Source organism: Chrysochloris asiatica, unplaced genomic scaffold (assembly GCF_000296735.1).
Source record: "Chrysochloris asiatica unplaced genomic scaffold, ChrAsi1.0 scaffold00043, whole genome shotgun sequence".
Taxonomy (NCBI): Eukaryota; Metazoa; Chordata; class Mammalia; order Afrosoricida; family Chrysochloridae; genus Chrysochloris; species Chrysochloris asiatica.
In genome coordinates, this window is record NW_006408561.1 from 15,166,401 (window position 1) to 15,173,041 (window position 6,641).

The 6,641-nt window shown below is 38.2% G+C and overlaps 1 pseudogene; it reads left to right on the top strand.

Annotated features, from left to right (window-relative positions):
* The first annotated feature begins 3,861 nt into the window (after positions 1 to 3,861).
* On the top strand, positions 3,862 to 5,406 carry LOC102836057 (annotated as a pseudogene).
* The last annotated feature ends 1,235 nt before the right edge of the window (positions 5,407 to 6,641 follow it).

Sequence of the window (6,641 nt, forward strand, 5' to 3'; positions counted from 1 at the left end):
TTCAAGTTCAGGCTGAAATTGAAGAAAATGAAAACAAGTCCACAAGAGCCAACCTATGACCTTCAACATATTCCACCTGAATTTAGAGTCCATCTGTAAATTCTGAAGACCAGAATTGTGAGATGACATCAAGGACATCATGCAGGAAAAAAGCAAAAGCTTATTTAAAATAACAAAAGAGAAGCCTAAAAAGGATGTCAGAAGAGAGGCTGAAACTTGCACTCCAGGTTAGAGATGCTGAAGTGCATAGAACAAAAAAAAAAGAAGAAGTAAAAGAGGTAAACAGGAAATTTCAAAGGGCAGCTCAAGAAGGCAAAGTCAAATAGTACAATGAAATGTGCAGAATTCTGGAGTTAGAAAACCGATGAAGAACCTGCTCAGCATTCCTCAAGATAAAAGATGTTATGAAAACATTCAAGCTTTGACTTGCAGTATTGAAGAACTTCGTGCATAAATATTGAATGCTACAGAAAACACCAAAAGAAAACGGATGGTCTCTAGAGTGACATTCTACCAAAAAGAAATGGTCAGTGTTCAACCATTTCAAGAGATTGCATATGATCAAGATTAGATAGTACCAAAGGAGGACGTGCAAGCTGCACTTAAGGTATTGGCAAAGAACAAGTCTCCAGGAAATGATAAAATACAAATTGAAATCTTTCAACAAACTGATGCAGCTCTGGAGGCTTTCATTCATCCATGTCAAAGAAATTTGGAAGACAGCTACCTGACTGATCGATTGGAAGAAAACCGTATTTGTGCCCATTCCAAAGAGAGGGTTACCCAATGGAATGTGGAAGTCATTGGACAATGCCATTAATATCACATGCAGGTAAAATGTTGTTGAAAATCATTTTAAAATGGCTGCAACAGTATATAGAAAGAGAGCTGTCAGAGGTTCAAGCTAGATTTAGACGAAGATGAAGAATGAGGGATATAATTGCTCACATCGGGTGGAACTTGGCTAACAGCAGAGAATGCCAGAAAGATGTTTATGTTTTTTTGACTATTCAAAGGATTTCAGCTTTGTGGATCATGACAAACTATAGATAACATTGCAAATAATGGATATTCGAGAACACTTGATTTTGTTCATGAGGAGCCTCTACATGGACCAAGAGGTAGTTGTTGAATAAAACAAGTGAATAATGACTAGTTTAAAATCAGGAAAAGTGTATGACAAGAATGTATTCTTTTACCATGTTTATTCAATCTGTATGCTGAGCAAATAATACAAGAAGATGGATTATATGAAGAAGAGTATGACATCAGGATTGGAGGCAGACTCATTAACCAACTCTGATATGCATATAATACATCCTTGATTGCTGAAAGCGAATACTTGTTGATGAAGGTCAAAGGTGACACACACCCTTTAGTGTGGATTGCACCTCAATGTAAAGAAAACAAAAATCCTCACAACTGGATCAATAAATAACATCAAGATAGATGGAGAGAAGATTGAAGATCTCAAGGATTTAATTTTGCTCAGCTCTTCAGTCAACACTCATGGAAGCAGCAGTCAAGATATCAAATGGCATATTTCATTAAGCAAATCTGCTTCATGAGACCTCTTTAAATGGTTCAAGAGCAACGATAATCAGTTTGTGGACTAATGTATGTCTGACCCAAGTCATGGTATTTTCAGTAGCTGCATAAACATGTGATATTTGGACAGGGAATAAAGAATACTGTAGAAGAATTGATACCTTTAACATATGGTGTTGGAGAAGAATATTAAAGGTACCTATGGGTAAAATAAACAAATTTGTGTTGGAAGATGTATGCTCAGAATTCTTCTTAGCAGTCAGAATGACAAGACTTCACCTTTCTTACTTCAGACATATTATCAGGAGGGACCAGTTCCTGGAGTAAGAAACTATACATCGTAAAGTGGATGGTCAGTGGGAATGAGGAAGACCCTTAATGAGATGGATTTTCACTTTGGCAGCAGTCATGGGCTCAAGCACAGCAGCAATTGTGAGGATTGCACAGGACCGGGCAATGTTTCCTTCTGTCATGCATAGGGTCTCTATGAGTTGGAGCCAAATTGAGATCACCTAAAAACAACAACAACTTTCAGTGGTGGGCCCATTGTACTTGGGAAGTTATTCACTTGGCTTCCCCTTCCTGTTCAAGGTCAACAAATTGATGCTGCTTCCTTCCTGTCTTCATTAGCTAATTCTTGTATAACAAAAATATCATAAATTTGTTTCTTTAAAGAACAGATATTTATTTTCTAACAGTTTTGAAGGCTAATAGTCTAAATCAGATCTCAGTTGCTCGGTAGCACCAAGCATTCTTTGGTTCCATGGCAATCCTCACATAGCATCTGTCTATGTTTGTGTCTAATCTGCTTAATCTGCTCTTTCGATAACTAGGAACTGGACAAGTTTAGGATTTCCCCTGCATTGTATGACTTCAACTGACTGGTTGCATTACATTAAACAGTATTATGGTAAGTGATTAAGCACTGGATAGCAAGCCCAGTTTGAACTACAAGGTCAGTGGTTCAAACTCACCAGTTGCAGGGTTGCTATGAGTCATTACCTATTCAACAGAATTTAAGAGTAACAACAACCCTTCTTTCACTTACATTAAGAATAGAGAGAGAGAGAGTGAGACGGTCTTTCCACTAGAGGATGCCAAACACAAAATTACCAGATATATATATATAATCTTACTTCTCCTTCTTTTGGCTGTCTGAATTCCAAGAACCAGGTGCAAGGTATCTGCTTCCTGAAGCAGGAAATTCTGATTTTTTTTTTTTTTTAGAAATGAATGGCTTTAGAAGACCTTGTGTGGTTCTATAGGACCACACTGGACTACTAACCATAATGTTGGTAGTTCAGACCCACAGCCTCTCCTTGGAAAACCTATACAGGGCTGCTATGAGTCGGAATCAACTTGACCACATTAAATAACAAGAAGAAGTATCTAGGAGTTTCAAGAAAATATGTTCACCCTAATCACCTGACAGTGAGACCATCAATTATAAGCCCTTTCTATTATAAAAGGCTCCTAAATCACCTACTAATGTCTCCAGCATAAATATGTTGTGTCATTTCTGTATGCTGCTTACTGGATTCCAGCTCATATTGAACTAGGAAAATTGGAAGTTGTCAAAAATAGAATGTATAGAAATTGATATGCTAGGCATTGGAGAGGTGAGATTGACTGGTATTGGCTAATTTGAATCAGACAAGCCATACGGTTTACTAATAGAATGGACCATCAATTGTTTTATGCAAGTTTAGACTGAAGCTGAAGAAGTCCATGAAGGCCAAAAGGTGACTTTCAATATATCTCACCTGAACTTGGAGACCGTCTCAAGAACAGATTTAATGCATTAGACACTAACGGTTGAAGACCAGAAGAATTGTGGGATTAGGTCAAGAACATCATACATGAAAAGAACAAAAGGTCATTTAAAAGACAAGAAAGAAATAAAAGATAAAAATCAATGGCAGAAGAGACTCTGAAAATTGCTCTTGAGCATAGAGGCTCTAAAGCAAATGGAAAAAATGAGGAGGAACTAAAAGTGATGAACGGAAAATGTAACAGTGAAGCTTGAGAAGACAAAACACGTTATTATGATGCAATGTATAAATACCTGGAATTAGAAAGCAAAAGGGAAAAAGCACACTCAGCATTGCTCATGATGAAAGAACTGAACAAAAAATTCAAGCCCAGACTTGCAGTATTGAAGAATTCTATGGACAAAATATTGAATAATGCAAAAAGTATCAAAGAAGATAGAAGGGTCAGGCTTCCCAACTTCAGAAGCATCCGGATCTCACTACTGGTTCATGCTGAGCCAGCCTAGCATTTTCTTTACAGTTTTTCATTCTTTTCCCTAGCATGTCAGCTGTGAAGACCCTGAGCCCCAAGGCCGAGGTTGCCTGAGCCCAGATGGCTCTGGTGGTGGTCAATATTAGTATGGCCCGGGGGCTGCAGGAAATGCTGAGGACCAACCTGGGCCCCAAGGGCACCATGAAGATGCTTGTTTCTGGTGCTGGAGACATCAAGCTTACTAAAGATGAAAATGTGCTGCTTGATGAAATGTAAATTCAACACACAACAGCCTCATTAATAGCAAAAGTAGCGACATCCCAGGATGACATAACTGGTGCCAGTACGACTTCCAACCTCCTGATCATCGGTGAGCTGCTGAAACAGGTGGACCTCTACATTTCTGAAGGTCTGCATCCCAGAATCATAACTGAATGATTTGAAGATGCAAAGGAAAAGGCACTTCAGTTTTTGGAATAAATAAAAGTAAAAAGATGGACAGAGAAACCTTGATAGATGTGGCCAGAACATCTCTGCATACTAAAGTTCATGCTCAGCTTGCTGACATCTTAACAGAGACTGTTGTTGACTTCATTTTGGCAATTAATAAACAAGATGAACTTTTTCATGATGGAAAACATGGAATTGAAACATAAATCTGAAACTGATATCAGCCTAATCAGAGGGCTCATTCTGGATCATGGGACACAGCATCCTGATATGAAGAAAAGAGTCCAAGATGCGTACATCCTCACATGCAATTTGTTGTTAAAATATGAAAATACAGAAGTGGATTCTGGCTTCTTTTACAAGAGTGCCAAAGAGAGAGAGAAACTTGTAAAAGCAGAAAGAAAATTCATCGAAGATTGAGTTAAAAAAAAAAAAAAGAACTGAAAAAGAAAGTCTGTGGTGATCCCAATAAGGGATTTGTAGTTAAGACACCCTTGCAAAGGAAGGCATTCTACATAGAGCGAAACCAAAAAATCAAGGAAAGGTTGACATTTGTCTGTGGCAGGGTGTCTCTAAATTCTTTAGATGAACTAAACCTTGACTGGGACACGTACAACTCATCTTTGAGTACATGTTGGGAGAAGAGAAGTTCACCTTCATTGAGAAGTGCAATGACCTGCACTCTGTCACACTCTTGATCACAGGATCAAATAAGCACACACTCACTCAAATCAAAGATGTAATGTGAGCTAGCTTGAGAGCCATCAAAAATGCTATCAAGGATGTCTATATGATTCCCGGGACTGATACAATGGAAGTGGCAATGGCTGAAGCTCAGATGAAACACGGATCCAGTGTCAAGGGCAAGGCTCAACTTGGAGTCCAACATTTACTGATGCATTAATTATCCCCAAGGTTCTTGCTCAGAAGTCAGGTTTTGACCTTCAGGAAACACTACTAAAGGTTCAAACAGAACATTCTGAATTGCGTCAACTTGTGGATGTCAACTTGAACACAGATGAACCAGTGGTATTAGCAGAAGCAGGCATATGGTGTAACCATTGTGTAAAGAAACAGCTTCTTCACTCCTGCACTGTAGTTGCTACCAACAAACTCATGGTTGATGAGATCATGTGAGGTGGGATGTCCTCTCTGAAAGGTTGAATTGAAGCATCCCTTATATCATCCAAACTGGGAAAACTATAGAGGGATCTGAGGAACAATGCAGTGGAATTTTTTGTCAAAGCTTTGAATGATTCTTTTCTGCTCCCATCTTGAAACAGATCACTGTCACCTATTTAAGTTCTGAATGTCTGAGATTATAGTTACAGTATTTTTAAATTGCACTAAAGTATGTACACATAAAGCAAGTCCTATTACCCTCTGAGCAGGTGGCTTTCCTTTAGCTGCCTAAAAGTCCATGTCAAATAAGATACTGTCTATCTTGTTAATAAATAATCCTTCAAACAACAACAACAAAAAAGAAGATTGAAGGAATATATACTATACCAAAAATCGGGCTGTGAACCGCAAGGTCAGCAGTTCGAAACTACCGGCTGTTCCGCAGGAGAAAAATGAGGCTTTCTACTCCCGTAAACATTTACAGCCTCGGAAACCCTGTACAGCATTGCTGTCAGTCAGAACTGACTTCACGGCACTTAACAGCAACTATACCAAAAAGAAATTTTCAATGTTCAACTATTTCAAGAGGTTTTCAACTATGATCATGAGCAAATGATATTGAAGGAAGAAGTTCAAGCTATCCTGAAGGCATTGGTGAAAAACAAGACTCCAAGAATTAATTGATTATAAATTGAAATCTTTCAACAAACTAATGCAGCACTGGAGGTGTTCATTCATCTATGCCAAGAAATTTGGAAGACAGCTACCTGGCTAATCCATTGGAAGAGAATGTGCCCATTCCAAATAGAGGTGACTCAACATAATGTGGAAATTATTGAACAATATCATTAATATCACATGCAAGTAAAATTTGCTGAAGATTAATTCGAAAATGGTTGCAACAGTACATCAACATCTTCAAAAACTGAAGAAGATGTGTAACTAAGGATATATTTGCTGACATCAGATGTATCTTAACTGAAAGCATAAAATACAAGTGCAGGGCAACTAATTATTTATTACAACCCTTCTAGCCAAAATTTCCATTTACTGATATGTTGCAAATCCAAGGTTGGCAGTTCAAAACTACGAGCCATTCCATGGGAGAAAGATGGGGCTTTCTGCTCCCATGAAGGTTTATAGCCTCGGAAACCCTATGCAGAGTCACTATGAGTCGGAACCGACTCCATGGTACTTAACAACAATAACAACATACCTGTGATTGTAAACCCATTTTGAAATGAGTTGCTAAGAAGTAAAGAAGTAAAGTCATCATT